The sequence below is a fragment of the Bacillus rossius genome, chromosome 1 (assembly GCF_032445375.1).
Source record: "Bacillus rossius redtenbacheri isolate Brsri chromosome 1, Brsri_v3, whole genome shotgun sequence".
Lineage (NCBI taxonomy): Eukaryota > Metazoa > Arthropoda > Insecta > Phasmatodea > Bacillidae > Bacillus > Bacillus rossius.
Window position 1 is genome coordinate 318667355 of NC_086330.1, and position 20057 is coordinate 318687411.

Genomic DNA, 20057 nt, shown 5'->3' on the forward strand with positions numbered 1-20057 from the left:
AAAAATAATACTAGAGTATTAAATAAAAAGTTGTAGTGTTGATAATGTTTTAAGATTTCGTGCTTTAATGTACGACCACTTTTTTCTTGCGATTTGTGACCTTGCGACTTTTTGCGTTTCTATCGAAGTAATATAGGTACCTAGTTTTTTTCATTTATTTGCATCTATTTAATTGTGTCATACTTTTTGGTGTAAAAAGGTCAAATAATAACTTTTCCAAGCTATAGTGCTTGCTTACTGCCTGAGAGTGAACAACAAGGAGGAAATGACTGATAATTTCAATATAGTGACTACAAGTGACGTAATATTGTTAAAGTACACTATCTTGTAAAACCATAAAATATAACACGGAACTGAGGCTTAGTATTTAAAAAATAAATAAGGTTAAAATTATATTTTGATTTTTACTTTATTCGTCATCGAATTCTTCTAAAAATAAGGGGCATGTATTCCGTAAAACATTTATGATATTCATTGAATGCCCTGCACCACTCAACAAAGTTAGAAACTCTTATTAAAAAATATACATTTCCCACCCTCCTTGTTTAGCATTATCGCTGTATTATTTCCCTACATGCTTTCTACTGTAAAACCAATGTTGTTTTTGAATGATTATTGCAATGCAGAAGATTGATTAAAAACATTTTTATAAGCATACGCCATCGCTGGCATAGGTCGATAAAATGTTGCAAAACAAATGTTGTGAAACACTCTGAACAGGTTGTTGTGTTTATCTTCTGGGGAGACAAGGAGGGGTTACGGAAAACAAAGGCTGCAAATGCTCCAGGCTGCGATTCCAACTGCATTACCTCCACAACAACTTCAAAGCATCGGAAATGGGAATCTTAGAAATTTGAACTCCACAATAATCTTTAGATTACCGTCTCTTCAAACCTCTATACATAAACGTAAGACGTAAGATCCACAAACAAAGCGTGCAGCAAGTAATTGCTTGATTTTTACAAGATTACCTGGAATTTCACGTTCAGTAATTCCAGGCAGCCACACCGCTCTTGGCGACGAGTTGTTCGTCTGAGTCACTGGGAGGTAGACTCGTGCAGGAGTTACTTCACGTGTCTTCAGAGGCGGAACTCGAGAAACGTTGAATCAGCTGATCTCGGTGACTTAGCCACCAGCCTCTAATATGTACACGCTTAAAATCGCTCAAAATTGACGCTCACTGGTTTTGTAGCTTCAAAACATAAAGAGGTTTACATTGGTGTTTCTTATCCTGCGAACATTGCTTTTTTTCAGGCTTGGCACATACATCCAAGGGTTGAGAAACAAATTCAGAGAAAATTTATTTTAATTTTTCACTTTATAAAACGATGAGACTGGGTTATTTTATAAAATAGTGAGCACATTTATGTTCTCCAGAAAAAAACTTAACGTGAAACTGATGTGTAGAAATTTATTCGCTGTCTATCAAAATTGTTGCTATTGGTGGTGACTGAAGTGTGTCAAAAAGTAATCGATTATCAATCCTGAGTGTAAATGTTTGTGCCTTTCCACAATCACACAAAGAGTGTAATTATTTGTACTGGCATAACACAAACAGCTTGTAAAGTCTTTTTTTTTTTTAATTATCTGAAATATATATTTTAGTATTGTGTTTATCTCTCCCTCTTGTACCATCAATTCAGGATAATCTTCATTATTGCTGTTTTTAATTAGATATAACGCACGCAGTTCATAACTGTATTGACATCAGACATAAAACCCACTTACGTACAGATTTTGGCATCCCGAAGTGGCGCGTAAGCTAACAGTGATGTAAGTAGTTTGTGCTGCTACGTAGGAAAACACGTAGTTAATGAAATGTTAATTTTGTAATAAATTTTATCAAGGATCATGTGAGTTACTCCCAAAAGACCGAAGCAAGACATTTATTTAATGTTGTAATATAATTTGTGATTAATGAAATATTTATTATGTATGTATGTATATAAAATGCAAGTGCATACTACGATAAAATTATTACAATTTACACAAAATCTAAAAAGGATTTTTCTTGGCGAGAAGTAGTAGCGTGAAGAGAATTAGTTTTAATTTGGAAAAAGGACATATTCTGTTAAACATACATATAATTTAATTTGTTTTATTTCACATAATTAATCTAGAGAAATAAATAAGTCAAGTCAGTTCAATTTCAGATAGCCTTTGAGTGGGGTGTTCTATTTCGAAGTCACGTTTATAACAGTAAATCCCTGACTTTTGTTACGGAGTATTCAAAATGACGTTAACGTCCCCCCCCCCCCCCCCCCCTTATCCGCAAAATTCCGGGCGGAGCAACATTTGAGTTTCCTGCCCGAGTTCCCCGTCCCATTTTACTACACCTTTCCAGTCGCCCTGCAGCTTTCCCCCTCCCGCCGGGAAGGTTGGGTTCCCTCCGGCCCTGAAGCCCTCGGCGGTCGCCCTGGCGCAGGTGCCGGCCGAGAGACGTGGACCGAACAGCAACTCCCCAGGGGGCCGTACGGCCGTACGTCGTAGCGGGAAGTACACGGCTGCGAGCAAGCGGCGAGCCTCCCCCGCAGAACCACTCTGCTTTACGGCCGGCGACGACAGGCGCTACCGTCACGTCCTGCTTCCCGGCTCTCTCTCTGTCTCTCTCTCTCTGCTGCCGGCCCGCCACGTGCCGCGTTCAAGTCCTCTTCGCGGCGCGCGTCGGTTCTCTTGTTCCGGTCCAGATGCGACTTTTTTTGAGGTACGAGGGGACAATGTCTCTCTACTGAAGACACCAGAAGTTGAGGTTTTTTTCTATTTTCAACTTTTTCTTTAAAAAAAAAACTACTTTATGGTTATATGTCCCGTTCCAGGCCATTATTTTATTTTTACGTTCAACACTGTTAAACTTCTAGACTTTTTGAGAGGCTGAACTTATATATATATATATAGTGCATAAACTTTACGTAATAAGTTGGCAAAGGGGAATTTTTAACATTTTATAGAAGTAAGGGTAAGAAAAAAGCAAATTGAATAACAAAATGAAAATTTTTGGGTTCAAAGGCAATGCTGGTGGCTTGTGCGTGGCATGGTTTAAAATTTTTCCAGAATCATTTATTTAATTTTATTTAGCCTTTTAAAATCATAAAAATTGTATTGATTTAAAAGAAGGCCAGATAAAATTAAATAATAGTTTTCTGAAAGAAATTAGACAATATCACAAAACAGCCAGTAATATGTGCTTTAAAACAAAAAAAAAAAGACGTTCGTGTTATACATTCAATTTCATTTTCCTTAACTATACTACGCAAAACGTTTAAAAAACTACATTGTTGCTAATCATGCAAAAAAATATGAGATGTATTTTTTTTTTTTTTTTCATTTTGTGACAAATCAGCCACTCAAAAAGTCAGCAAGTTTAACCGCGTGGAACGTAAACATAAAATAATGATAATAATGATGTGCAACTGAAAATAAATTAATCTATACTAATAATAAAACTATTCGAGGCAAAAGTCTGTAAATTGGATTAAATGGTGAAAAAAATATTGCAAACGGCTATTTATATTATTGAGAACACAAAAATAAAGTTTTTTTTAAAAAAAAAATCCTGTTATTGTGTGTGCGTTTGTTCGAGCATCAACCGAAAACTACTGGACGGATTTTGATGAATATTTTTAAAATGAAAAGTTCTTTGGCTAACTTAGAAACTAGGCTATGTCTAAATACAAAATTCAACACCTAAGAAAGTGATAAAAAAATGTTTTACGATTATTAATTATAACTGTGAAGTTTATCAAGCTTAAGAAAATATAATGTGTACCAATAGTTAACATTCGAAAACTACCCACGAGAATTATTAAATTTTACGAATTTCAACCCCTAAGGGCTGAAAAATGTGTAAGTATGTCTTAAAAGTTAACAATTATATTTCCGAATTTAATTAAGAGTAATGAATGATTTTAGGTACAAATAAGAAACAAACCAAAAATTACTAAAAATATTTTTATATTTGGCGAAATTCAACCCTTAAGGTTTGAAAAAAAATTGTAGGTATATTTTTAAGATTTGTATTTATATCTCATAACTAAATTAACTAAATTAATCGTAATAAATGATTTTGGGTACAATAATAAACTTACGAAAGTTTGGCGGCTGACAATAAAATTGTGACACCAAACCGCATAAAACTCGGCCCATCATTCACAACCACTGGCGCAACATCAGAATCATCAGAGAGCATATTCACGTCCGTTACGAAACAATTTTCTGCATTCCCCGTCGCTTCTCGCGAGGTAGACGGCTGAGGCTCGCTCGTGCGCAAATTTCGCACCTCGTTCGGGGGCTCTTTTTGCTCCACTGGCTCATTTCTCTCGGCTACGTTTTGCCTCTTTCGATACCTATGACACTTTTCTGCATTTTAAAATGCTTCTGCTCCGGCGTTTTTCCCCCCAATGTAGTCCGTTTTTGCTCAGGCATTTTGCGATTTTGGCTCCAAAACCAAAGTTAGTAACTTAATAGTTATTCCACTCAACTAACACCACTCCAGTGCTCACTCACGAGAAACTAAAAATTTAAATCACGCAAATCGATATATTTCTTTGGGAGTTACAGTTCTCATTGACTTCAATGCGAGCTCCATGCCAACGCTCATTACGTCAACACTGCAAAAGTTAACCGGTTGTGTCATACGTAACGACCACGAGCAAAGTCTGCTCTATTATGATGTATTTACTTCAGCTCTTTAGCTCTCGTAATTAACGAGTTTCAGGCGGTGTCGAATCCTCAGCCGAAGTGACACCTATCCGGAGATTAAAGACATTCATATTCCTGTCGGAAATTCATGTCAAAACGTTATTTTAACCAAGCAGGCAAGTAAAAAATAATGAAAACGTCATTTCGTACTACAAAATGAATGAAACAGAAATTAAATAATTTTTTTGGTTTATTTACTTGTAATAAACCCTTTAGTCTGAGCTTCACCCGCTAAGCTGAATTTTTAGTTTTTTTTAAATTGCTTTTTCCATACCTTTAAGAAGTTTTATTTAGAAAATTGGTTGACGGAAGTATATGCTTTGGCATTTTTCAGCTGCGTTAACCCAGAATTAGATTTCTACAAAGTGACTTTGACGCAATTAACTAGACAAAAACTTTAGTTGTGTGTGATTTCCGGGCATTTTTTAACAGCAGATATTATGTAACACATATTTAGTGAAAAAATTTGGCATAAAAAGACAAAATGAAATGCTCTTATATTAGAATATTCATAGAAATTGTCCAGAAAATAAATTACGTCATGAAAATACGATGACCCGACTTGTCTGGGGAAGCTGTGTCGTATGCCATTGGACTGCCTCTCTTTATACGCTGCTTATACCTCGTTCGTTAGCAGGTCGATCTCACGAGTGGTTGCAATTTTCTGGAGTGAACTGTAGATATATTTGATGTGTAACTTTATTATTAGTTCCACATTGAATGTTTTAGAAAGGCATATTTATCATTCACGTCGTTTAGTTTCGATCATAGTGGCTAAGTCGTGTTGGTTGTCAAAGATATTGTTTTTTTTTTGTCCCTTATCGTCGTATTATGAGACATCTTTACCCTTCGTACTTCATGTGTGTAAGAACTTTTTTTAATTGTAAAATTTAAATAGTCAATTTTAGGTGTGAATATTTTTTACGAGTAAAATCATATTTGATTAGGTTTCCGATACCAAACAGGTCACTTGTCAATCAACTGTCTAATATAAACTTTGGGGATTCAAACTATTACGTTAAAGGTGTTGCACATAGATCGTAATTTACTAGTAATCCCAACGTAAAAAACAGTTGTAGAAAGAAAATTGTTAATAATTTTCTTAAAAGTATAGGCCATTTTTTACCACTTATAAAAGGCTTTACAGTTTGGGAAGCGGTGAAGTATAGCTGGGGTTTGTATATCTCGCAAGATGTATTTGTTTTCGTAAAGATACGTGAGCTTTATGAAAAAAAAATTGGTTGTCTGTAAATTCGGTTTACGGACGATAGTTTAACGTGACGTCATAAAAAAGCATTGATGAAATGATTGCATACTTTTATGAATAAAATCGAATCATTTTTATTTTAATAAAAAAAGAATAAATACTTGAAATTATACCAGTAATCAGATTTTTAAAATGCAAGAATAATAAACATTTATTGCCGAAATTGTTGTAATAAGCAATAAAAACCACAGATTAAAATTCGTCGAGAATATTTTACGTTTTAATATCTTCTAGTGCTCAAAATGATGGGCAATTGTGGCCCCGGACACGAAATTTTATTTATAATTCATTAATAATAACGCCCCTCGCGATATACAAAGGAAAATATGTATTAACCAGTGCCTGGTTCCCGCAACAGCTAATAGATAGCACGATTCGTTCGGTTCGCGTCCGTCACCGTAGATGGCAGCACCGTACGGGAATAATATTATTTAATTTTTATAATACGATTTTATAACAATTACGCATCCCAAATACACCAAACTTATGTATAATGTGTTACAATAATTTTTAAAACATTGTGCAAAAGATCCCGGGTGTAATTTGAATTAGTATGTGTAACTGTAAAACACAATTGTTCGTTAAAAATGTATTTGAATATTCAACATTACTTTTAAATAACCGTACCGATTGTGCTGAAAATCGGTGGACTATCGTTAAATTACATAATATTAATAATTCAAACGACGAAAACATGATTGAAAAATCAAATCGATGGTTGTTCCATTCGAGTTGAAGAGAGATGCCGCGCATGCGTGCAATGAGCGTAACAGGACACATCCGTAGTGGGACAATGTGCGTTACGGGACACTTTTTCGTGCGTTCAGCCGGCGTTCATCCGGCATTCATCGATTTATTAGACGTTGTCACGTCAAAAAAGTCCAGATGGTGTTTTCTGCAGTAAGGTACAACGGGTGAGTGAGTTGGCGCACATTACTCTTTAATTGCTACTGCTAATATAGTATGTAATTTACATAAAAGGTTGCAACATTATACGTAACTTGTTACTGTCACACGTAATCTTCATTAAAAATGCATCAAAGCTAAAATATATCTAGTCAAATGAAACATGTATACATGTTTTCAAAAGTAGTGTTTTGCATCATCTTTTTTGAATGTCTGGGTTGGACTGCACAAGTAGTGGGACCAATGGCGCTGACAGTAATATTAATCGAAACATAGTTACATAAAAATGACTTTTATTTGCTAACAATATGGAGAAAGTGATAAATTAATTCAACATAAATACAGTAATTAAAAATATTTCCAAAAAAAACTTGTATATAGAATTAGAGAAAAGTAAACATTTTATTAATTTAATTCAAAACAATATTTTAGGCTTGATCTAAGACAATTTTCAGTGTGATGTAAAGCAAAGTCACATGTAAATAAAAACAACCAAAAAGTTTCAGTTTGTAGACATTTTGCCCATGTTACAACATAAATTTACTTTTGGATCTCTAGATTTTTCCTCACTTCATACCTCCCACAATCGTCGCAACTATTCACAGAGACAGCCCATGTCTCGTGAAACCTCTTTCCATCTTACACCACTTTATCCAGTCTGCTTTCTTCTGGGTAAACAATTAGTTTTTCCAGCACTCCGCACAATCATTTGTGTCATAAAAAAGTTGGAGCACTAGCTTCTCTTGGTTTGTCACTGCAATTTAAGTGTTTTTTTTATTAGCTGGATCGTCTTTCATGGGATTGTCAATCGTATTTCTTCTTTGAAATATATCCAATGAATTGAGCAAGAATGCCGATTGCTTTATTTCGTTTCGCTTTGCTGTTTTCATTTTAAGCAATGGACTGTTTCTGCTCAATAATTTAGTGGGTGTAGAATGCATGTCCAAAGGTTGCAAGGCATTGCGTTACTTCGTAGAGAAAGCATTCCACTTGATTTTGATTGAGCCAGTTCAATGAGTTATACAGAATTGCAGTGCGGGATACGACTATCTAAAATTCATGGGTTGACACAAGAGGTTTCTGTGGAAAAAAAAGGACCTTTCTTTGAACAATTTAATGAACAGCTCAGAATTCAGGCTGGTTTTTATTTTTGCATTTATATGCCTAAATTTAGAAGTCTGAGAAATTCTATTAGTAAACTCTCTTTTCTTATACACACTTTTGACAATGATTACAGGGGGGTAAAATCTATAATTTCTGAACTATTACTGACTACAATAGTGATAGTCTCGCATTTTTCCCTGATGTCAAAGTGCAAGCAACCAAACAATGCTTGGTTTGTTAATAATTTTGATTCCAGACTAATTCATATAAAATATATTTATAGGCTCATCATTTAAATTGTACTCGCTCATGGTTTCTTAGAACAATTCCAAATAACCATTATCTTTCTCCAACCAGAGCTCCTGCGTCTTTGCAACAAACGAACCTTGTGATTGCATCAAACTTTGGTCTAGGTTTCGCGCCATGAATGATTAGAACTAAATAGTTATTGTTTAAATATTTTAGCGAAAAACATAGGTTTAAGAATAACATTAAAAAAGTTGCGTCATCTCTCCCTGAAATAGGTGCACTATCTCTTCCAATATTCGGGGTGAGATGGCACAATAAGTTTCTCCTAGTGTACGAAAATAAACATAACTAAAATGCATCAAGCAAACTCTTTTGATATAAATGAATTTCGTATGTTTTATTTATCATCATAAGCAGCAGTATGTTCAATAATTATGCTTTTAAACACTATTGTAATGAAAAAATCAAAAGTTATAACAGGGTAATTACTAGCAATATTCAGTATTTACCGCAGATAAGAGCGATTTAAGATGTAGTTATAATGGCTACGTTCAAGCTGTTTACCTAACGAACACTGTCAACACACAGTGACGTATAGCAAATAGCAAAATAACTATAGCGACTGCGCTATCCCACCCGGTGCATCAGCTCACTTTTTTTTACCTTACTCGTAGTATATAAAATGCTGAAAATATATTTAATGAAAAATTAGAGTCACAAAATGTTATTGAATAAAAGAATGGATTCCACATTTTTCGAAACGATTCACGGCGTTCTCAGTGGTTATCGCACAGAAATAAGCTGTAGCCATAATCTCAGCTTCATGGGTAAACAACACGTAATGGATCGTTCTTCAACCAAGTTTTATTTATTTCACATAGTACGTTATAAGCTGGCTCAGGACGTAACCCCGAGGCTGGAGTTAGTGGGTGGAGTGTGAGGGCAAGAAACCCTGCGTTTTATGCCTATTTAAAATAAGTTTATGATCACAGTTTGCAAGATATGTCCTTCCAGCACCACCATAGAATTGTCTGGTTTCAGATGTACGTGGTTCACGAAGTGCATTATTATTCATCGAGTGAAAAGTTCTTTTTGAATCCAGCCATACGGCTGGCAATTGCGATAGTGTATAGTTGACCTTCCTGCAGAATATATGTCTTGTTTGTTTTAATTCCGTGGGGAAAACAAGCATCGAAGGTTCTCATTGATGTGTCAAGGGTACTTCAGATTCCTCTTTTGGCCGAAGAAAGGTTTGTTACTTATTTTACCTTTTTAAAATCTTAGTACTTATTAACATTTATGCTGGACTATAGTAGAACCAGTTTTATCAAAGTTAAATGTTTTTTTTTATTGGAGAACAATTTATTATTTGCGATAATTTGCAGCGTTGACTCACTCTTTGTTTCCGATGCTGAGTAATTCATGCAATTTTTATTCTATAGTACCATGCCCAACATATTTTTCAAATGGAAATCAGGAGTAAGCAGAGATACCAAAGGCCTAGCGTGGCGGGTGGGGTCTGGCGTTCAGCCTCACACCTGCGACTACAACCTTGGGACGACGACGAATGTGCCTTCGTTAACTCCCCCCTTCCTCCACCCCTCGCCCACCCACACGCACAGCTTGCGCGATTGCAAGACGCGCGTCATCAATATCCTTCAGGCGGCGCTGGCAAATGCGCGTCCGTCCCTTCCTGGGCCGTCGCGCGGTCTGCCCGGGTCGTACATCTTCCTCGCTGTCGGTGCGCGAGCCGCGGACACCTCGCCTCCGACTCCACTGCGGTCCTGGGGCACGCGCCCCGAACATCCCGCCTTCGTGGAACAGCGTGGACCCCTCCGGGAGTGATGTGTGGACATCAGACCTCGGCAACGAGGCAAGCCCGAGTGTTCTCATGTATGCTTGTAATACGAAACTCGGACAAGTTAAAATAATAGGCGAGCGTGATAAATGTGCTGATCAATGAAATATACGCTTTTCAATCACATACCGAAATTTCTAGACGCGAATCACACACTTACTTTCTGTGCCCGCCGTTAGAATTCGCTGCCTGAATCGTAAATGTTGCTTGCTGGCAGCACGATGTAAACGGAAATTATAAACTATTAGAAACGGCTTACTAAACAGTTAATACTTTAAAGTTTTCGCACACGTTAGAAGTTATAATTCTATGGAATTACTAAAATATTAACATGAAAATATCAAAACATAGCTATATATTATCACTAAGTATATGCTTGTATATTTGTTTTTGCTTAAACAACTAAAATCAGTCTGTAAATAATTACTACAAAGAAATCTTAACCTCTTTGAGCTGATTACACATTATTATATTATTTTATTTTATAGTATTTATTACAAAAAGTAAAACAAATATCCTGTGACGAGATTTGAACCACGTTCCTTTAGACAATACGTGCGCACTCTACCGCTGTGCTACCTTTTTTTTTTTTTTAAAAAAAAAGTCACCAGTGTACCAATTCTCTCCCCCCCCCCCCCCCCCCCACAAGATAGTGAGAGAAAGTGACTGATAATTAAAGTACGTCGACAATGTGCAGGCCAAGTATTTTCTCTGTGTTTTTCTGTATGTAACAGTTTCCATCTGAACTTTGCATCGTCGACTCTCCTACTGAGTCGTTGCTTCTGTAACGTTATTTATTTCCCTGAGCTGGAGGTTGGACAGGGGATGGTCTGTTGCGAGTCAGAAGGGGAGCGACGTCTCCAGGCGCCTGAGTTCCTGGGCTGGGCTGAGTTCCGTTACTGCGTTCGTGCTCACAGCACGCACTGGCGGGAGTTTCGAAACTACGTCGAGGTGCGTCGACATGTTGGCTGCGTCGTTGTACTCCCATCCACCTTCGAGCAATCCGTGCGCCCTTGTCATTACGCGCGATAGTTTAGCCTTGAACGCGAATTTTGAAGAAGCGACCATACAACACAGAAAAAATCCCAGTATAAGTAAACATTCTGAGAAATCACTGATCTGGCTAGGATTTTAACCCACGTAGCCAGTTATGGATTTCAAATTAACCAATATTGTTTGAGAATTACGCGCTTTTGCAAACAAAACAAAATGTATAAGGTGGCTAGGCCAAACTCTGTACCGTGTTGCAACAAATGTTGCCTACTTGAGTTTTCTCAGGCGTTTCAACTAGGATGACAATACACCACCTTGTTATTTTGCAACAGAATATATTTTGCACCAGTTTCTGAGTGTCACAACGTAGATACGGATATAAATTAATATTTGATATATATATTGTAATTTGACACGATATAAATGCCAACAATAATAATTATAACACGTTCAAATATAAAATTTCGTGACTGTTGATTTTTCCCGGACAGGTCTCTCAAGATTTCATTAAAACAATTGCAGTTGTTTGCGTTTATTGAGATTACCGTATTGCAAACTATAAGAGCGCAAAATCCACTTCAGGAATCCGTGTATTGTTGCCAGTTCGGAATTGTTCTTACCTGCTCGGAGCTGAACAAATGGTCCTCGAGCCGAGCTTGCGTTCTCCGTTGCCTTCCTGCAGCCCGCGGGGCGTGTATTTTTGATGCCGTAATTTCTTCGCGAGGCCCTTTTTCCCCCCCGCAGAAAATGCTGATGTGCACAGCCCGTTCCCCCTCGCTTTGCCCCGCTCGGCACCGCGCGGTGATCAATTATGGAAGGCGCAGGAGCAAATGCTCGCTCCTCCCAGCGCACCGGACTCGAGACTGTTGTTATCCTTAAAGCCATGCCGACCCGGGCTATAAACATGTGCTGCGGGGAGCGGGCTTCATTACGCTGCGAGACCCTGCAATGAATATAAATTGTGCCACGCCCTTCCATCCCTCCTCCTTCCTTGTAGAACCTCTGCCGAACGCACGAGCTGTTCCCAATCCGCCCTTTTCTACGGGACCTCGTTCATAAATTAGGATCCCGCCACTCGATCATTTAGCCTCCTTCCTCAGCCCCCGGCTGTGTGCGTTCCTCGCTCGGTTACGTCCTTTATTTCAGCCCGCGCTCCCTATTGGGGACGGCTCTTAGCAGCTCCTCGCTCTTTTTTTTTTTTTAACATCATTTCATCTTTAGCTACAGCAAAGGAACTGGAACTTTTATTTATGCTTCAGTTCAGTTTTTTTTTCGGATACTTTCGTGAAATAGAAGTCATATTCGATTTCCACTTTCATTTTTTTTACTTACATAATCTGAAAAATTTTCGTAGCTTTTTTTTTTCCTTAATTCGAGCACTTTACTGTATCGTACGCCTTTTTCTCACTAAAAGATTGCTGTTTTAGAAGATTATTTCTCCCTTATATATTAATGTCATATTTTAATGTCATGTCCCATAAATTTCTAATTTTACTTTCGGACTACATCCTCATGCACTCAATTTTTATCGCATTAAGTACTTTAAAAAAGGCATGTGGCTGCCAAATGAGTTTGAAGCTAAACTTCACAGTTAAGAGATAAGAAATTTGTAGGGTACACAAAAAGATAAAACACGTGTAATAATGAATTAATGATATAACTTTATTCGATAAAACTTAATAACAAAATATACACAATAGCATACTAAATACAATCATGTGAATAAAATGCGCTTCTGGGAAACGGTCTGAGTTTCCGTGTCCGTGTCATGTGTCCGTGAGGTGCGCTTGTGATCAGGACGAGTGCGTCGAGTGCGTAGAGGTTTCTGTTCGGTTCGTCATGTATTAAAAATATGTGTTAGCAATAAACTACTGATATGTAAACATCTTAAATCTCTGTATACGGCATTTGATAGAAGTAATTTCGTGAAAATGGATACATTGAAATGTGACAAAGCACGTGTAGCAAACTATCCCAATCCGTATACAGTCACTTACGTAAACATTATTACATTATTAGGTTACATACAGAACGTGTTGGTGGACCTAATAAAACTTTATGTTATTGAAACTACCCCGGGATATATATGTAGTAAGTATACTAAAATAGTCAAAGTGAGAAGTAATCTCACGTTTAAAATACCTAAGAAAACTGGCGTTAAATTGATTATAATACATATTCTCCTTGAATATTTAAACTGGCTCAAGGGACTTGGTTCAAATCTCTTCACTGGAATTTATGTTTACGTTTTAAATAGCATTATACTATAATATAATGTAATAATAATGTCGAATCAGCTCAATAAGGTTAAGATTTGTTTTTAGTCATTGTTTACAGACTGATTTCAACCGTTTATAATAGTTTAAACTTTCGTTTTGTTTCATGCTGCCATCTGCGGGTGATGGTGGCAAGCAACATTTTCGATTCAAACAGCGTATTCTAACAGCGGGCGGTGAAAGTAAGTGTGTGATTCGCGTCTAGAAATTTTTGTATGTACTTGAAAAGTGAAAATTTTATTGCTAAGTTTATTTTTCACTCTCGGCAATATTTTAAAGAATTTTAATTATAAATTTCGTGTCCGAGTTTCGCATTATAAGTTTATTTTCTACATGAACAATATGAGAAAATGTGAATTTTCTCGTTACTGACAATAGATGTTCACACATCTTTGGCGAGTACTCATAATTTCGCTCCCATTTTTTTTTTTAATCTTGTTAATCTAAATTTTATCCAACGATATATTTTAATGAAAAAAAATACAATATTACGTACTAAGAAACACACCAAAACCATTGGAAGTGTACATACAAAATTTAACAATTATTAATAGTTAAAATTAAATTTTTGAAGAGAAGACGCTTTCTCGTTTCCAGTGTAGCGAAAAAAAGCAGTAATGCAGCGCGACTTCACTAACCCTTGCCCGAGAGCGAGGATATTCTTACTACTGTCTCCACTCGAATGACCTTCTCCTAAGTGTTCCACTTTTAGTTACTCTTAGATTAAACTTTGATTGGGCTCACGCTTACTTCAAAATTTTTTTTTAATTATATAATTTCCTGTCCTCTTGGGATATAAAATCAAATTAAGTTGTTGTTTTGAGAACATCGCTTCGCTGGTTGGATCTCGAATGCGAATTCCACGTTTCGACGATAATTCGGACGGTGGTTGTTGGCTGGCGACGTGACCGCAGCGAATTCCCGGAAGCCGGCGGGAAAATGGGAGAGAAACTCTGATTGCCGAGACTTAGACCTAGTGTTTTGTAGTAGTTTTAGGTCCACCAGCTAGATGGTAGCATTCATAATATATTACTTACATAGCTATAATGATTGTGAGAAGTAATGCGTCAGCTGATATCAGGTAAACAAACTATTAATAATTTTAATCACTTTATTTTGGTAGGCACATATTTTGTGGCGAGACATAGGTACCACACATTTTGCATTCCTACTAATTTATATAGAACATGCCTTTTTTTAAATTACAAAACGGCATTAAGTGTTTCTCGCACAGTTTAAATCTCCGTTACTAAGCATTTAGTCATGAAGTAGTTAAATAAACGTTATATACTTAAAACTTTGGAATTGAACCTCCCATCGGAGTAATTTCTTTTTTCTATCTAGTTATGGGTCAACTCAACAGATAGCGTCGCATGTCGCGCTAAACATGGTTTCAGTTCTCTCTATAAAGAGTCGCACGTGGTCTACGGCAATGAAGCGAAGGAAGCGGAAGAAGCATGTTGAGGAAAGAGACTCGATGTCGGGCGGAGGAAGAAGAGAAGAAGAGGTCTGGGACGGGTCGCGCAAGGTCGTCGCCCCTGTCACCACCCTTCCCCGCGTCGACCCGACATAGTGATTGCCTCCCTCCCCGCTAACCCGCCTCTTGACCAGATTGCGAGCAGCGCTGCTGCTGTGTGTTTTCTTCCGGGAAGGGGGGCCCCTACTGGGAAAATATGTCGTCGGCGAGCGACAAGAAGTAATCCAGGACATCTCCAGACATGTCACCGAGAGGTACGGAGATGGTGGCCATGTTATCCTGCCCGCCCTTCCCCCCCCCCCCCACCCATTTATCACTGCGGAAAGAAAGTTCCTGTTTGTGTCGACCGCGCCAAGAGGAGACAAAAATCTAGTGTTTTCATAAACAATAAATTTATGTATTGAGATGATGAATTTTATATCATACAAATATTGGCTGTTTCTAAGCTCTTAGATACAATTTGTTCACTTGGGGAGCTTTTGTTTCGTTGACGACTGATTGGAGAAAGAAAACGTTTTCCACACATTACTTAACCAATGAAAAAAAATCTGCCATACCATATTATGACCATGACTTATAGAAGATAACTACAAAATAATTTTTTTATGTAACCAATATAGTGTGAATATGTTGTATAATGTCGTCAGCGAAAAACAAAATTCCCTAATAAAGTATCACTTGACGATATGAAAGACATTTGCAACCGAATGTGAAATCACCTGACCAAAACTTTGTCAGTAGCTGTAGTAGATACTTAACGTTATTCAATAGCTGTAATATCCAGAATTTTGCTCCAGTAACAAAGTTTTAAAGGGGAAAAAAAAAAACTAAATTATGTAGTCTGTAATTCCTTAATAAACGCCTGCAACGATGCTACGTAAGTATTTATACTCCCGTTAATAACAGTAATCTAAATTTCTTATTTCGTGAATTCAGAGTGTGATTATTTGGTGAATGGGGCAGCGCCTACTTTAATAGCAGTGTGTCTGTCGGAAGTGTTACTCTCCCTGCCGGAAGCCGCCAGAAGCTGGGAGCCATCGCCCGCGAGTCGCCTTGGTGAGACATGGCAGGCGGGGGGTGAGGGCAGGGGCTGTTGCCAGGGCGAGCGCGAGACGTCGTGACGTCACGACGCCTGCTGCAGACAGCCACTTCCCTCGCTTCTCCACTCAGCGCCAATTTTTTTTTTTTTAATCTCGCGAGATTGTTACTTTTCATCGATAGTTCTTTAAAAAAATATAATAATTTTATAGAGATATGCATTTATTTTCAGTTGACAGGTATGTTGCGATACAGCCGAGCGCATGGCCTCAAACCAGACCAAGTAACTACAGATGTGTGTTAATTGAATGTACTTATAGAATCAAATGCATCAAATAAATAAAATGAAAAGCTTGCGTAAGTAGCTACTGCCGTAGAAATGTATACTGGCAAGATTGGCGAATAAGCTGTAAACTGACAGATATACTATACACAAAGAATTTTATGTTGTTCTGAAAGTCATTAAAATAATTCAGTCGCTTACGTAGGATGATTAGAAATTTCTGGTCTAAATAATAAATGCTTGAAAAAAAAATTTTTTTTTGTTGAGGAACATATGTCCGCAAACGCAACCCTGCAAAGTTACGTAGGTGAAAAGTATGGCGTGAATTTAATTTGTCGCGCACATCTAGGCTGAGAGGACGCGCGATGACAGCGCAGTGACGTATCACGCTCAGGCGCTAAGCGGGGAGCGGGTGACGAGCAGGGCTCACACGCTCATAGTTAGTTCCGCCGATAAATCGATTTTCCATCTGGGGCTTGTAGTAGTGCCGTGAGTTCGCTGTATTTCAAGATGCACCTTACGCTTTTGTGGAATCACTCGGATGAAGGTGCGGGGTGCGTGCTCTGAGGGATAGTCTGGTACACGAGCCTGAGTGTGCGCGGGTGTCTATTGTAATGCTAAGAAAAGTTAAATTTTTGGTTTGTTGGTAAGGGGGGGGGAGGGAAGAATACTCCCGCACTAGTTATAATTATTGCTTTAACTGGTGTGTTGTAGTGTCGTTTAGGTGAGCATTAGGGGCTTGTTAGTGTGCTGAAATGCAAGTGGTTAGTTAATACTTGGGTGTGGCAGGTAGTGTAAAGTTGTCTGAGCCGCTAATACACAGTAAAAAGTTTTTGTACTTTTTATAAGTAGATTCCTTGGAAATCCTGTTGTCAACAATATCACTTGTAAAACTACAAGCCTTGCCTTGCAATTTTACAAGTTTACATGTTTGCCAAGGACAATTTTTGTAAGAATAAAAGTTATTTTTAGAGTGTACGAAACCCTTAAGACACGCAGATTTAGCTAAACGCACTAACAACCAGTAGTCTGGTGTAGAGCGAAGTGGATGGTGGTTGTGGTACGTTTACATGTTTGGCTTGGCGAGGTTAGGACAATGCACGTTAATGCCTGTCTCCACTTTCTTCAATATATCCTGCCGTATCTGTTGGAATATTCCTGAAGATGCCTAGTCCACCCAATACGTACTGAGCAACATTACCTCAGCAACACCTTCCCTGGACGACGGGTGAGGTGTAACGGCCCCGCCGGGTTGTTTGTAGTTGACAAGATTGCAAAGTCTAACAGTGAACCGGGGCTGCAAAACACAAAATCACACCTGCATTTTGAATCCTTACTTTACACGAAACAAAATAAACCGCCCTTTTTGTACGGCAGTATTTGTCCGAAGAGAAACATCATACTTATTTAGTCTTTACTTTTTTTTCTTTACGTCGCTGTACCACGTCACCGACTTGTTCCTCGTCTGTTTGAGAAAGCTAAGCGAGAAACGCTGTAGTTAGCAATTTGTTATATAAAACCGGCGAAAGTGTTTCGTCCTCATGAACATAAAAGTGACTTAGCGAGCTGACTTTCGAGGAAACCAAGGTTTCTGGATGCACCCAGAGACACCGAGGGTGGTGGTCTGAAGGATGGGGAGGGGGCAATATAACGTGGGCACCGGTTAAAATTCATGAAAATTTTAACTTGAGTTTATACAGATAAAATATAAAATTTAAGATAAGTAAATATAATTTACAGCACTGGCCACAATTTTTTTAATGTTAGGGGTTTGAAAGATTGTGCATTAACTAATTAAGTCAATTGCTTACGAACCTTTGATTTATATCGTCAGCTCTAATGCTCCAGCAAGCGTAACACGTAAGCGCTACTAGCGAATCTCCGGTCTTTGGTGAGCTTACGCTTTTTCCACTGGAATGAAAAAAGAATGCCGGATTATGTAATCCCGCCTTTGCTCGGCCGGTAATCTGGGTAATGAACGCCATCGCGATTATTACATTCGAATGCAGTTCTAGTCTGGACGTAATCCGTGCGCGCTGCGCCGCACCTCGGCCCCATTGTGCGTCCTGTCGGGGCGCGGGATCAGCGGCGTGCCTGTTCGTGCCAGTACTCGGGACCCGAGCTGCCATTCGCCCCTGCGCCCGGGACTCGAGCTGCCATTCGCCCCTGTGCTCGGTAGCCGAGCTGCCATTCGCCCCTGTGCTCGGTAGCCGAGCTGCCATTCGCCCCTGTGCTCGGTAGCCGAGCTGCCATTCGCCCCTGTGCTCGGTAGCCGAGCTGCCATTCTCCCTGTGCTCGGTAGCCGAGCTGCCATTCGCCCCTGTGCTCGGTAGCCGAGCTGCCATTCGCCCCTGTGCTCGGTAGCCGAGCTGCCATTCGCCCCTCTGCTCGGGACCCGAGCTGCCATTCGCCCGCGAGGCTCGTGGTCGCCGACGAGTGGCGCTCGCACGGCCAGTGTCCTGGGTTCGGTTCCAGCACCTCGACATCACCCTTGCCAGTCAGAGGTGGATAGATAAATTTATTTCGTAATGGGGATTGAAAAAAAAATTGTATAAAAAAAACTCACGTCGACATCCAGGGTTGTGGACAGTTACATTATCATTCTCAGCATGCATCACTGCCATTGTTGTTTGTGATTATATGTGTTGTAAAAGCTCACTTTACATCACCCAAAATAACATACTGCCTTCACCAAGATCTTGCATATATTTTTATGTATGAAATGTTATATCTGTAACGATCAGTGGAGAATACAGAGAATTTTCGTGGGGAGGGGAACTAACAAAAACACAGAAAAATAATTAAAATTGAACACGTGTATTCATAAATAAAACTAGCACCTTGACATGTGGGTCTTGACACTAACACACTGGCATATGGTGTACAGTAGTAGTTGTAGGCGATGTGCATGTCTTTGCTGATATTTTGCAAATTTTTTTCATAACTTTTGTGGGGAGGGGGATAATTCCCCTCTACTATACCCTCCCTCGTATGTCCACCACGGGTGGTAATATCCGAGTGTATTTCAGCAGACATTTGTTTCAGGTGATGACATGTATTTTCGACAAACGACAATGCTCGAACAAGTTGTTATATATTGTGTCTAGTTACGAATCACTTGGGCATCATCTGGGTGCTCTCGCGAGCATATGCTACTATTGGAGACGTTGGTTGTTATCGGATAATTGTGTGTGGCGCCATTGCGATATTGGTCACCCAAGACCGCGACAATTTTTATGCAATGTTTCTCAGAAATCTCTCAGATAAAAGTATCTCGGGCTGGAGACGAACCTGAACACTGATCATGACGCTAGAATGACCATTGTGGTAAATATAAATACGATTATTGAGTTTACGGAATATTGTAAATAAACTTAGGAGTTAACGTATGAAGGCAAGAGGTAAATTCAGACAGTCTACACAGAAATAATTTGACAATATTAAGTTTAGCCTATATATATATATATATACACACACACTTTCAAAAGTTTTTTTCCCGACATACACGTTTTATCATAGTTACATGTATGTTTGCCATTCCCCCCCCCCCCCCCTAAATTTTGTTCATACATAAAATCTAGAGAAATTCTTTTTTATATTAAACGTTTTGTGACTCAAGTTATTTTAGCATTGATATGGGCTGTAAGTTCACTGACTTTAATATATTTACCACAGTCGCTTAATGTATTAGGATGTTTCTGTTATAAAAAAGTACGGATTGGTCCCGTAAAAAAACAATTGTTTGGTAGGTTTTTCCCCCAAAATTAAAATATATAAATAATGTGTTTACACGTGTTTATTTTTTTCCTTTTGTTCATCAAAGTATGCCACGAAGACACAGATATCATATTAAAATGAAATCACCAGTCAACGGAAACTACTAGCAAAATGAGTGCCGCCGAACATGA

At 38.5% G+C, this 20057-nt stretch overlaps 1 protein-coding gene across 2 annotated transcripts in view; it reads left to right on the forward strand.

Annotated features, from left to right (window-relative positions):
• The window catches only part of LOC134527956 (uncharacterized), a 1033783-nt gene that overhangs the window by 311711 nt on the left and 702015 nt on the right, over positions 1 to 20057 (forward strand). The window lies entirely within an intron of this gene.